Source organism: Saimiri boliviensis, chromosome 1, assembly GCF_048565385.1.
Source record: "Saimiri boliviensis isolate mSaiBol1 chromosome 1, mSaiBol1.pri, whole genome shotgun sequence".
Taxonomy (NCBI): domain Eukaryota; kingdom Metazoa; phylum Chordata; class Mammalia; order Primates; family Cebidae; genus Saimiri; species Saimiri boliviensis.
In genome coordinates, this window is record NC_133449.1 from 240,429,054 (window position 1) to 240,444,108 (window position 15,055).

General features: G+C 38.8%; 1 protein-coding gene and 1 pseudogene across 11 annotated transcripts in view; one reads left to right on the forward strand and one right to left on the reverse strand.

Annotated features, from left to right (window-relative positions):
• MAST4 (microtubule associated serine/threonine kinase family member 4) overlaps positions 1-15,055 on the reverse strand; it is a 573,771-nt gene that overhangs the window by 174,667 nt on the left and 384,049 nt on the right. The gene's annotated exons all lie outside the window — the stretch shown is intronic.
• On the forward strand, positions 11,273-11,356 carry LOC120365392 (small nucleolar RNA U3; annotated as a pseudogene).

The window sequence follows — 15,055 nt, forward strand, 5'->3', positions numbered from 1 at the left end:
TTAACAGTGAACCCCAGTTACTAATCATTGCATTAGATGCTCAATCTGGAATTAACTTCAAGGACAAGGTGCTTCTTGATCCAAAAGCTTGGGTCTAAGGTGCATCATTTTTTATACAGCTCTTGAGCATGAATTATAGCGCAATTATAAGAAGTGTCAATTTGGTTTAAGTGGGTCAGCATGGTTATATTTAGCCCTTTAGTAGCTGACACTAAGACCTTTCTGTAATTTAAGATTAAGGTTAATTTATCCGTTCTTCTTTTCTTGAATATTTTTTCCAGGTCATACATCTAAAGTTATGGAAAATTATGCCATTAAAATGAGAAGTATGAGTTTCCATCAAAGTACCATACAGGGAGCATATACAGAGGTAGAAATCACATGCTTCTGTAACAATCAGAATTTCCTTCCATTGCTAAGATCGATTCCAATTATTCCACACATCAGAAGATAATATGTCAGAGAGGACATGAAGTTACTTAGTCAAGGAGTTCTCAAGCAAGCTTTAGTATCTATATCTATTAAGTTTTATCAGTTCTATACCAACAAAAAGTTTAAAAGAAATGTTAATGCCTAGGGGTATAAATATAATGTCAGACATGAAAAGTGTGAACTCTGACTAGTTATCATAAAATGTAATTAAAACATCAATCAGGTCAGGCACAGTGGCTCACGCCTGTAATGCCAGCACTTTGGGAGGCAGAGGTGGGTGGCGCACTGGAGGTCAGGAGTTCAAGACCAGCCTGGCCAACATGGTGAAACCCTGTCTCTACCAAAAAATACAAAAAATTAGCCAGGCGTGGTGGTGGGTGCCTGTAATCCCAGCTAGTTGGGAGGCTGGGACAGGAGAGTTGTTTGAACCTGGGAGATGCAGGTTGCAGTGAGCTGAGCTCACACCATTGCACTCCAGCCTGGGTGACAGAGCAAAACTCTGTCTAAACAAAACAAAATATAACTCAAGTATCAATTTTACCTGTTTCACTGCTAAAAACTAAAAAAAGATAATAATGTTGGTGAGGGCATAGGAAAGTAATAGAGAATAATTTCTGGAAAGCAATTTGGAGAATGAAAACATATACACAAATACACCCATATATGGTTACATATATATACATACATGTAGTAGGCATATATGTGTATGTGTCCAAACACATATATAAATGCATGTGTCCATATATAGGTGCATATAATATACACATGCACACATATATGTGTATAATTTCATATGCAAAATTTATACAGAAGATATAATCAAGTATGCACACAAAGACTTGTGGATATGGAAATTATTTTCAGAATTCCTTGTAACAGCATAATACTGGGGGAAAAGCCAAAAGTACGAGATAAGAGCAATTGTTAGTAAATCCTAAAAAAGTCATAAAATAGAATGTTAGAAAACCAGTAAAGACCATTACAGTAGGCTAAATAATAGATTCCGAAGATACCCAGGTTTTAATCTTTGGAACCTGTGAATATGTTGCCTTACATAGAAGACTTCTGCAGATGTAATTAGGAATCTTGAAATGAGGAAATGGTCCTAGGTTATCCAGGTAGGCCTTAAATGTCATCCCAAGTGTCTCTATGAAAGTGAGGCAGAGGGATATTTGAAGAATGCAGCAATGTGGCACTGAAGTGAGATGCTAGGCTGCTGGGCTTGAAGATGGAGGAAGGGGCCAAGAGCCAAAAAATGCAAGGAATGCAGCTCTAGGAGCTGGAGAAGGCAGGGAAACAGATTCCACCTCAGCGCTTCTAAAGGGAGATCAGCCCAGCTCACACCTTGATTTCAGCACAAGGAAATTGATTTCAGACTTCTGACCTCTAAAATTCTAAGAGAATAAATAAATATATGCTAGTTTCTTACAGTTTGCTACAGTAACCAGAGGAAACTAAAACAATGATATCTTTTTAAAAAATGTAATAAATGGGAAATGCTCCTGAATATTTTAAAATCAGAAAAATCAAGTTGCATGATTTACATTGTTTAAAATATTATATATGTGATTGTATATGAATAAAAATGATGGAAATCAACAAAGGTTTTTTTGTTTTTGGATGGAGTTTTGCTCTTGTTGCCCAGGCTGGAGTGCAATGGCATGATCTCCACTCACTGCAACCTCTGCCTCCCAGGTTCAAGCGATTCTCCTGCCTCAGCCTCCTGAGTAGCTGGGATTACAGGTGCCTGATAGCATGCCCAGCTAATCTTTTGTATGTTTAGTAGAGACAAGTTTTCACTATGTTGGCCAGGCTGGTCTCAAACTCCTGACCTTGGGCAATCTACCTGCCTCGGCCTCCCAAAGTGCTGGGATTACAGGCATGAGCCACCGTGCCCAGTCAACAAAGTATTTTTAATGAACATCTATAAGTACAGAATTATGATTTATTGTTCTTTTATATTTCTTAATGGTTTTTACAATGTGTGTGTGTGTGTGTGTGTGTGTGTGTGTGTACACGTATGTGTGTTTTTTTGAGAAAGCATCTTGCTCTGTCTCTTAGCCTGGAGTGCCGTGGTACAACCTCCAACTCCAGGGCTCAAGCGATCCTCCTGCCTCAGCCTCCCAAAGTGTTGGGATTACACATGTGAGCCAATGTGCTATGCCTAGGTTGTTTTACAGTTTAAAAATTTTCTGATTTCCAGGAGCCACACATTTGACAGTCCTGTTATCATGACCTGAAAGTTCAAGTTCCTGAGAATTTTAGAATACTTTGAAGAGTTTACAAACTTCAGAAATAACATACACTTTCACTCTGGTATTTTCATAAAATTTGATTAACATTTTTTGACACATGAAATAATGCATATGTATTAATAAAAGCTCTATGAGTATTGGAAATAAATACTAAAATTGCTTTTAAAAAGAAGTCTTTCCTACTCCCAGGAATTTTACAATATAAAAATGAAAAATATCTCTGTTTTCTACATATAAATCCTTGCCTGTCTATGGCAACTGGGCAAATGAGTATTTTCAAAGCTGACTGTGTTTTAAATCCATACAGTGCTTTGCTTTTGTTTGAATATATGTACCATTATTTGCAGATTGGTGACGCTGTGCATTTATGTGAACAATTTTGAATTCCAGACCTGCTTCCTCTGTTGTGTTGTATAATGAAAGCTTTCTTTCACTGCTCAAAAGAATATCAACTCTTGAGAAGCAAACTTACTTTTAACATTATCCAGACATGTATATAATAAAAAATAATGCTCTACATTTCAAAGAATTAAATAGCTATAATTTGGGATTACTTCCTCCTTTCTCCAAAACACACAAACTTGTTATTTCCCCTGAGACTAGATAATTCAGTTTTAACCTTCTTTACATAGTTAAACTGAGAGTACTGAAAGAAAAAGAAAACATTTCTGGTGCTGACCATAGAAATATTCTTGTATTCAATGTACTGTCACACATGTTATAGAAGACAACTATATTAAAGTCCCTGGTGATCAAAAAACTTTCAAAGAGAAGTTACTCCAGTTAATAGGAACAAGAAAAACAGCCAGTCAAGTCACCCAATATAGCGACAGATGAATGATGAATAAATGAATATGAAACACGAATTGTCTTTTTTTTCCTTCTTCTTCTTTTTTTTTCTTTTTTCTTTTCTTTTTTTTTTTTTTTTTTTTTTGTGAGACGGAGTTTCGCTCTTGTTACCCAGGCTGGAGTGCAATGGCGCGATCTCGGCTCACCGCAACCTCCGCCTCCTGGGTTCAGGCAATTCTCCTGCCTCAACCTCCTGAGTAGCTGGGATTACAGGCACGCGCTACCATGCCCAGCTAATTTTTTGTATTTTTAGTAGAGACGGGGTTTCACCATGTTGACCAGGATGGTCTCGATCTCTTGACCTCGTGATCCACCCGCCTCGGCCTCCCAAAGTGCTGGGATTACAGGCTTGAGCCACCGCGCCCGGCCACGAATTGTCTTTTTAAGTAGCATTTAGAAAATGAAGCATGTACAGAATTATAAAGGATGTTAATATATGAAGGAGAAAAAAAATGATGTATACACAGCAGAAACAGAAAATTAAGAGAAATGCAAATCCCACTTAAAAGTGGCTGAAAAATAACTAGATTGGAAAATTAGAAAATGGAAGAAAATTGGGTAAAAGTTTTCACTCTATATAAAATGATAAAGGAACAATAGATTTTCATGTTTTCTCCTCACTTCCCATGACCCTGGTCATGGCTTCTGAGATCTCCTGTGTAGATGAATGCAGGACCAGTCCTTCCTCTTGCTGCTTCCCACTGTCAATGTGAAACCATTCTTCCAGAACTGCTCAGCTCAAACATGTGCATGCAGTCATATCACTCTCCCATGAAACAAAGTTGAATGGATCCCCATTGTTCTACAGCAATATTTCTCCACACATGGTTTCTGTCTTATCATCACTGAATCATCTGGAGTGCTGGTTAGAAATGCAGATACTGGTGGGGGATCATCTGCATACCTGTTGATTCAGAAATTCTGGAAGTACAGCCCAGAAATGCATTCTACCAAAATGTCCAGGTGATTCTTAAAATTTGAGAAGTACTCCACAAAAATATCAAAACCTCTTTTCATGGAATACTTTATGCGATGATCTCTTGTTATTTCTCCTGCCTCATCTCTTAATATGTCCTCTGTTATTTATGTACCTGCCAGAAATATTGAATTACTTTAAGCTCCTCAGACCCAGTAAGTTCTGCCACACCTCACCTTTGCACATCCACACCTTTGCAGGCCTTTGCCATGCCTTTGCCTTGCCATGCCTTTGCACATCCTGTTCCTTCTTCCTAGAATTTCCAGCTCCTCTGCTTGGAAACCTTCTGTACATCTTTCAAGTATGAGCTGTCAGGTCACCTCTCCAGCGATATGGTCCTGACTTTTTCCTGCAGACATAAGTGTTTTTTCTCCTGGATTCCCCAATGAATATTATTCATATGCATGCCTCTTTTCTAGCAATAATTCCACTGCAGCACAATTATGTGGGTTTACAGCTCTAATTCCCTACTATACTTAAAGATCTCCAAGTACAAAGACAATTTCTATTCATATGTTTATGTCTCAAAGTACATAGCAGATACTCAGCTGAATAATGGTTGCACACACATTTTATTCTAAGGTTAATTAAAAACAAAAACAGTTATTATTCTATTTCTCCAACTTCTACAAATAAGCCCTAAGGGATGCTTCCAAATCAGTTGCCTTTGTCAATTGGCTGGATGATTTTTCTTTTAAAGAACTATCATTATTGACAATCTTCATAATGAGTAATGAAATGAACAATAAAAAGTCAATGATATTCAGGCATATTTAAATGGTTAATTAACAAATGAACCAAAAACCACTATTGGCCTGTTACTTTTCTTCTCAGTAAGTATGGCTGAAGTACAGCATTATTTTGTCTTCTCTAAAAAGATGAATAAAAACAGGAACTTGAGCAGGATGACCTTTTTCCAAGGTAGAAACTAAATCCTGCTGGAAACATGATCAACACATACAGCCACAGCAGAGAACAGACGAGAATCAAGAGTGCTACATCAACAGTGCTCAAGGTTTGCAATCTGCTGGCTACCACCTCACAGTCTGGGGATTGCCACTCAGAAATGTCAGCTTACACAGAGAAACCTTGCACTGCACTTAGGAGGAGGTACAAAGTTGAACAGACTTCAGATGAGCTCATATGAGTGATGTTTCACAATCAGCCCCTCTGTTCATCTCCTTTCCCAGCACACTTCTTCCTCTTTCACAACTGCCCGTTCCTACATCTCATTCTTGCCTGTATTGCACAATCTATCTCACCTAAGGCTTTAGATGAGATTGATGACTAAGAATTAATGTTTAAGAATTAACATTTAGTTTATAATGTAGAAGATGTGACCATCTAGCTGGATTTACAGTTTAGAGGGGACTGAAAATTTTAGATGGAAGTACAAGGTATAGGTGATGCAGAGAGTCTACCCATGACTTTGGAAGTCTGAATTTCGTAGATGATGCTACTCATCAGAATTTAGATACATGCTTCCCAAGGAGAAGTACCCATCACTCCATCTCCCCATTCCTTTCCATTAGAGAAAACCAGAAGTGAAGATGTGAAACGCTGAAAAGGCCACCAGTCCTTGATATAGACACTCTCTCTTTTATTTTCCTCATAGTTATCAAGAGTAGATGACTTATTTACTAACTATGCAGACACCAAAAATGATCATTATGAAGATTATATAATAGCATGTTAATATGTTACATGAAAAAACAACAGGAAAAGTATATCTGGTATGATTGCAATCATAAAATCATGTATGCGTACAGAAAAAGATTCGTAGGCATCTTAGAAAACTAAAAACAGTTCATCTTAAGTGATTTATTATTTTATTTCTGCTATCATTGTTTTAATATATATTAAATCACATTATATATTTTGAGAGGGATTTCCAAGTCTTTAGTAACTTGCTCCATGACTATAGCCATCTGCCTTGCTGCCAACTCATGTTATCTGAAGGAACTATAGCTACATTCAAATAACACTGCTTGATGCAAAACACACAGGAAAAAAAGCAGGAGGGCCCAGGCTGTCTTTGGTGAGGGCTCAGAGAGGAAGGCACATCCTTCAATCGCTCAAAAATCCTAGACTAGAAACTGCCTGGGGCTAAGAGATAAACATAACCACATTTAACATCTTGAGCAGCATCAGATACTGCCAGTCCTTCCTCTCCCCTTTCAAAATAATTGTTTTTCTATTTATCCTTTGTATCTAGTATTATAGTTTCAGAAACATTACTGCAGAAATCATGGCTCAGAAAGATCCATCCAATGATTTTGTCCCAGAAAGAGGAGTGGACATGCTTTAGTGAGCTGCCAGGTGTCTGTAAAGTACCTAAAACCTGAGGTATTGTCTGTTACTTTCAGCTTTATTGAGTGACGCCTGCTGCACATAACAGAGAACATTGGCCCAGTCACCCAATCACAAAGGCTATTTCATATGTGCTTTAAAGATACAAGACAGGTAATATTCTCGGTGAGTCTAATACTTATCTGTCAACATGGGACCGGGGGTTATGCACATCAGATAACATATAAGTATCAAAACAAGGGCAATTTTCAAGGAGAAGGGGAAAAGAACTCTTGGTGGTATTTCCAAAACTTAAGTCATGCCAAAACTACTGAATTTTTTCAATGTGCTACTCTCCAAGGAAAGCAAATGAAAGAACAAATGGGAAACAGTGAACAAATGAAGAGACCAGAATATGCAAACCAGCCAGCCAGGTTTTTTGTTTTTGTTTTTGTTTAAAGACAAACTCTTACTCTGTCACCCAGGCTGGAGTGCAATGGCACAATCTCAGCTCATTGCAACCTCCGTCTCCCAGGTTCAAGCAATTCTCCTGACTCCGCCTCCCTATACCTGGGATTACAGGCACCCACCACCGCACTCAGCTAAGTTTTGTATTATTTAGTAGAGATAGGGTTTTACCATGTTGGCCAGGCTGGTATTAAACTCCTAACCCCAGGTGATCCACCCGCCTTGGACTCCCAAAGTACTGGGATTACAGGCTTGAGCCACCGCACCCTGCCCCATCCACTTTTTATAATTGCAAAGTATCAGAAGACTGTTTCATGCCAGTAGTCTCTGTAACATCCCTTTTCTCAACCAACTGATATTTCAGAGCGGTTTAGAACATAATTTCTTCTTTGAGTAGGGTAGCAATTTAAGGTCCTAAATTTGAGTCATTATTTTTGAGAAGCTTTCACTAAAATAATTCTGAACCTATTTTTTTATCCAAAGAGTCAGCATTTCAATAGAAAATAACTAAATTCATAACTATTTCTCTCAGAAATAGTCCAGTAAATAAAACAGTATCTGTTCCCCCAAAGAAATCACATGTAATCTATCTGTCCAATTTCCAGAAACTCTAGAATAGATTTACACCTAGAAGCTTACAAATCCAGTTAAGTAACTTAAGAAAAAGTCTCACAGAAAAACATGACCAGATAAATTTATCAACAACTGAGAGAAGTAATACAGAATGGTCATATGGCTCTTTAAATGTGAATATAAACTAACTTAATAAATGTTTTTGTGTGTGTGTGTGATGGAAGATAAGGCCTCTGTCTCCCAGGCTGGAGTGCAGTGGCACAATCATAGCTCACTGTAGTCTTGATCTCCCTGGCTCAAGTGATCTTCCCACCTCAGCCTCCCTAGTAGCTGGGACCACAGGCATAAGCCACCACATCTGATTAATTTTTTTTTAATTCTGTGTAGAGTAGAGGTCTCCCTAGGTTTTCCCGGGGTGGTATTGAACTCCTGGGCTCCAGTGATTCTCCTGCCTCAGCCTCCCAAAGTGTTGGGATTATGTGTGTGAGCCACCATCCCTAACCTAGACTGTATTTCTAACTGTGGTTTATTACTGATTTCCAAACAAAATCAATAGCTTCTAACACCATATACATTTTTAAAGAGGTCTTTAAAAGAAAACAAACATGAATAATAGAAATCCATTGATAATTCACAAACTTCATTTTATGAAATTATCTTAACTTCTTACCACACTGACTTTTCCATAGATCTGTCAACAGCTGACAAATTCTAATCTCAGTCCTCTGTGTCTCCCTATGAAACCTGTGAGGGCCTGCTGGAGAGCACAGAAATGCCCTAAGGTGGAAGTCAAGAATAAAGCTACAAAAGCACATTTCTCAGCTCATGTATTTATGTATATCTGGTATCTGAATATCTTGGCATTGATTACAAATTTAAAGAATATGAGAGATGAAGTAAAAATCCTTTAAAACAGAGATTTAAGATAGTCTAAAAGTTCCTTTATATTTTTACTAAATAAAACTATCATATTTTACATATCCTAGAAAAATGTTTTATTCCTCTTGAATTTAAAGTTTTGCTTAGTGTGACTGTGTTGTTTATTGAAAATTCTTGGAAATTCCCTTAAGTTTGCCCAAAACTGTATTTCTTTCTATAAGGGAGCTGGTTTTAAAATGTCAATGGGGAAAAAATTATGCCTCACCATATTCACAGTGCTATGCCTGCTTGCGGATAGAGGTTTTGATCAAAGCCACAGACCTGCATTCCTGTTATGCCTCCATTCCCGAATACCACAGACTCTGCCCAGTTTGCGTGAATGAATTTTGGGCTGCCACATACCTCAGTGAGACAGTGAAAACTTCAACTGATCAATGACTGGGTCAAACCACTCTGAAGACAAGTAGCTCTCCCACATGCTCAACACTAGGCCTATTTTTGAAGCCTTGATAAGAATAACTGGCTTCCTGAAGGGAAAGTAAGGAGCCTAAACCAGATTATGAGCAAGCAGGTACAAGGAGAGGCAGGTGCAGTTTGAAAATACTTCCACGAATCCCATTTAACAATGTCAAAGTCCTAGAAACTCTTACCTTTGGAAGTCCCATCTGACATACTGCCAAACAAATTCAAATACACCAACATCCCACATAACATTTTTTCCTGTAAGTATTTTATATTTTTACTTCATATCTCAGTAATCCTCACACACACTTGGGAATTCTCATGAATTACAAAGATCTCAAATAGAAATTGTTTTCAAATACAATGTTTTTGTGAGCATTAAATTTAACAGTTAATGAAGCTGGTATGTTACGTTTACAAATATGTTTTATTTCTCTGAATAAAGCTGTAAGCCACAACCTGATTCTAGAAACGTTAAAATGTGAACAATGCGAGGTGGGTAGATCACTAGGTCAGGAGTCCAAGACCAGCCTGGCCAACATGGTGAAACCCTGACTCTACTAAAAATACAAAAATTAGCTAGGCATGGTGGCATGTGCCTGTAATCCCAGCTACTTGGGAGGTTGAGCCAGGAGAATCGCTTGAACTCGAGAGGCAGAGGTTGCAGTGAGCCAAGATCATGCCACTGCACTCCAGCCTGGGTGACAGAGTGAGACTCTGTCTCAAAAAACAAAACAAAACAAAACAAAACAAAAACAAAAACCAAACCCAAACAAAAAAAATGTGAAAAATATATATGTTCCTAGGTAAATTATGGTATAAATTTTGATGCTACAATTTTCTTGTTGCGGTTTTCAACTAAAATCTCTCTCCACTTTGTTGACTCAAGCTTGTCAAAACTCTGTGAATGTCTCTTTGAGCTTGAGAAACTGGGGTAAGTGGAAAGGCAGTATTGTATAGTGCTTGAGAACAGGGATCCTGGAACCACTGCCCATATTTTTAATTACAGCATCAGTAGCTTCTAGTTCTGTGATCTTGGATACGTTACTTAACTTCTAAGTACCATAGTTTCCTGTTCTGTAAAATGAGAATATAGTACTTAACCTCAAAGGACTGTTGCTAGCATAGTATTTTTAAAGTATTTAAACGATGTATGATATTCCAGAAATGTTAGTCGTGTTACTGTTATTTTATACCTAACAGAAAAATAGTTCTGGAAGAATCACTCATTTCCCCTAACAAAGCTGCTCGCCCATTGGAAGCTGTCTTAAAAGAATTGGATGAACCCCAAATTTCAGATATCTCCACATACCAAGCACTACTCCGATATTCTTAATTCTACCTTCCCAAAGTTTCTTCTCTAAAAGAGGAAGAAAGGTAATCCCAATGCTAAAGATAACCCCCTTCAGGTTAAAGGTCAGTGACTAAGCACAGAATCAGAGATGAGGGACCTTTTCTTTCCCCAGAATAAATACTAGAGTCTCTTCCCTCTAGTGGCTGAAGTATATAATTACAATGCCCCAGCTAACTAATTCTTAAGGTCTGTTGTAATGGAAATAATTCAGAGGATGGTAAACTTAAGTGAAAAGACAGCTTTAGGCCAGCTTTAGGAGAGCAAAGGACAAAATAACAAACCACTGAGGGTTTTTTTTTTCTTAATAAAGGAATTAAACATTTGCACAGTGTCATAATTATTAACCTCAGCATCACAAAAAGAGCAACTTTAATTAAATGCAAACTCATTGTAACTATCTGTGTCCTCTAACTATAGTCAGTCTAATCCACATAATAAATAGCTTTTTGTTTCCCTAAGTTTTTTAATGGATGGGGCTCATTAGTTTACATAATCATCCCTAAAACTAGGACAGCACTACCACTGTCACTCTGCAGTAAAATATTAATCCTACCAAACCAAATATTTGACATGATCTGCAGGGCTTGAAATATTTTCCTTAAACCATTAACTTCTCAGTGGTATAGGGAGACAAAATAAAGAGAAAGAAAAATACCACAGTTTTTCAGTACAGTTTTGTTACATAAGGAACATTTTACAAAGGAAACTGGATTTTCTTTAACCATATTGAAATTAAACACCATACTTTAGGAATCATTTCTATAGTCTGTTACTTGAGAAGTTTCTCTGAACCTGGGGAGCTCCTAAAAAAAAGTTATTAAAAAAAATAAAAGAGTGTTGTAATTATTTTTGAGCAGTTTACGTCCTAAGCCATTCAGCTGTCAGGTCTCCAGCTCATCTGAAAAGTTCCGATTTTCAAAACACATTGAGCATGATTCATCAGCATATTTTATATCGGTTACACCAAATAAACTGTAAAAGTGTGACTCCTTTTTCGTGTGTAGAGTCATTTAAGAAAGCAAAAACATGTCACCTTCAAGACACAGAAGAGCTTCTGAAAACAAGGCTCTCGCTTCTTTCACATCAACTTTATACACACTTGCACACATATTTGACTTAAAAAAATATTTGAGCTAAAATATGTCCATTAGAAAAAATTTTATTCAGGCTATTAAATATACAAGCATTGAGGAAGAAAGTTTATATAACCTCAGACTTAAGATTTTGAGAAGTGTGTAAGAGCACACATGTGTACATGCACATTTGTGTGAAACAAAATATAGACAGCTTTAGCTGGACAGGGCAGCTTACACCTATAACCCTGGCTTCTCAGAAGGCTGAGGTGGAAGCACTGCTTGAGGCCAGGAGGTTGAGACCTGTCTGAGCCACATAGTGAGACTCTATCTCTAAAAAATAAAAAATTAGCCAGGCATGGTGACGTGCACCTGTAGTCCCAGCTACTCAGGAGGTGTGAGGATAAACTGAACCCAGGAGTTTGAGGCTGTAGTGAGCTATGATCATGTCACTGCTCTTTGGCCTGAGACACAGTGAGACCTTGTCTCAAAATAAATAAATATATATATTTTAAATTTATACATATATTTTTAATATGTCTATATGGAGAGAGAGAGAGAGAGAAAGTGCTGGAAAGGAAAGAATATGACCTTTAAATATATTTTATTTAATGTGGTGGCAATTCATCCAAGGGGTGATGTTCTCTCAGCATTTGAACACACAGGGCTAAAAATAAACAGAGGAAAAGAGAGTGATATGATGCACCTTTACAGATTTTCTTTCTAAAATAAAGGACAAGTATTACTCCACGTGAAAACATATGGATCCATACTGTCTACAAAATCAAGTCTCACTTCGGCTCAGTTTCCCTCTCCACACTCTGCACATAATGCTTCTTTCCTCCCCTTCCCAGCACTGTGCTCCCCAGGGACCTGCCCCACACTCTGCTCCCGCTGTGACCCTGCCCAGCCCAGCACTGGATGCCTGGCTAGCTCCTCCTCTCTTCCTCACAGACAACTTTTCATCCTCCTACATCCTGCTGAAACAGAATTATAATTAATCCTCTTTCCTCTGGTCTGTTATTATATTACAGCTGTTTTCATGTCTGTTTTCCTTGAGGGAAGGTCATGGGTCACCCATTTTGGTAGCCCAATCTCTATTGTGGGATCATTATTGACAATCAATATGTTTATAGGATGAATGAGTGGTTCTACACTGTGCTGTCTACATGTTGGTGACCTGAGTCTTTTTTAGAAGTAGGTGAGATGCAAGGAATAAATGAAGCTCAGGTTTCTCTTGTTGCTGTACCAGCTACTAGAGTTTTCACTACTGTGCTGAACACGTTGCCATTTTTCTATGATATAGGAGGCGGCCCCACATATGAAAGTTATTTTTACCTTCTATGACTTTGTTTTGACTTCGCTTCCCATCCCATACACCCTCGTTCCACTTACCCCGAAACCTAATCCTTCCTCTAAGCCCGACTTCCTAGCTTACCTATTCCAAAGGCTTTTTCAGCTATACAGACACACACAGGCAGGCTACAGGTAAAAGGAAAATAAACAGTAGGTTGTAAAATCATTCCAGGCCTACTGCTTAGATGAGGCTGGCACTAAAAACAAAAAGGATAGTTCTTAGTTCTTAGGTAAAGATCTAGAACTCAACTTGCCCAGCAGGAAAGTCTAGGGCTTCTCCAGCTGCTGGTATGTTAAACGCCTTTGCCTTTGGTCAAACATTTCTTCCAGCACCTGCATTCTACCTTCTATTCACCTACTTTTCCTGAACCCTCCTAATTCCATGGCGTATGCACAGATGGGCACAGACCTTTCAGCATCACTCCATACAGGAGACCACTCTCCTGTCTGAAACTCCTCCTTCATTCTGCTTCTTTGAAACCACCTGCCTGGTCTTCCTCCTAATCTCTGGCCATGCCTCCTCCAGATTCTCAGCATGACATTTCAGTCTGCAGTGTCTCAGGAATCTGTCCTGAAGCTACTTCTCACTAGTTGACTTCATCCAGTCCCCTGGCCCTGCACACCACCTACTTGCCTAAAAGTCCCAAATTTACTTCTCCAGACCTAACTTTTCCTTGGAATTCCAGACTCCACATGGGTATCATATAATGATCTCAAATTCAACACAAACGAAACAAAACTTTTAATTTTTTTTCCACAATCCTGCTGCCTGCCCTCTCGAGTCTTCCCCACCTGTGTAAACAGAACCATGATCTTCTGTTAGTCCAGCGGACAATCTAGGAGCCATTCTTGTTTTCGCTATCTTCCTCCACTCCCCCAGCGCCTGCTGCCCCCATCCTCCAACTCACCCCTTGGCAAGCCCCACACATTTTCCCTTCAGAATACAGCCTGAATCCACCTACTTCTCTCCAAAGTCACTATTTTCCCCTGTAGTCCGAGGCAACATTCTCTCTCATTCTAAACTGCCTTCTGAGCTCAATCCACCTTCTACACAGAAACCAAGGACACGTTGAAGAGGCAAATCTGATTATGTTATCACCCTACTTTAAACTATCAAGTGCTTTCCATGTATCCCTATGTAACAAACCTATACATTCTGTACTTACGTCCCAGAACTTAAAGTAAAATTAAAAAATAAAAATATCAAGTGCTTTCTTTTCATCCTGCTTAAAGGAAAGCCCAATCTACTTACTCCAATTTATGAAGTCCCGTGCACTTGGCCCTGCCTCTCCGCCCACTCATCCACGTGTGTGCCCTGTGCCCACACCACTCTTCTTCAGGTTGCTCCTGCCTTGGGTGGTCTCTTTACTTGGGAGGCTTTTGCTTTGGTTTTCTCATGGCTGTTGCCTTCAGGTCATTTAGTTCCAGCTTACATGCCACTCCTTCAGAAAGAAAGAAGCCACGGATTCCCCTGTTTTATTTCTCTGCAGCTCACTTGTCCCTCTCCAGGGTTTTTCGGGTTTACGTAACATCCTCTTCTCCCAATCCCTGCACCCCACTAGGATATAAGCTCCACGAGAGCTGAGACTTTCTCTATCCTGTATGTTACTGTATCCCTAAAGCCTAGAACAAAACATGGCTGGTGGCAGATTCTCAAAAACACTTGCTGAAAGGAAGATTGTGTGAATGAACATAGTGCCTCTTCCCTGTCACTAAACACTGTCAGGAGATTTTGAGAGGCATGGTCCAGGACTTCTTTCTCTGTCCTCCTCTGTTTGAATTTAGCAAAATTTCACTTTGTAAGCTCCACTCTCTGATGTCCTATGTTACATCTTTGCATTCCTCCAGGATTTCCACCTCTAATAAAGCTTTGTATAAGTCATAACACTCGCATAAACCCTCTGTGGACAAATCACAACATTACATAATAAAATAACTAAACCACAACATGACGTAAGCAAATACCTCTAATCCCTGCTCCTTCCCCTCCTCCTCAGTTTGTTAGAAACTATTTACTAATCATTTCCCCTGTGCCTGCTACATAATGATCCTCAAACACAGAATGATTAACGTTAACTTCCCCAATACA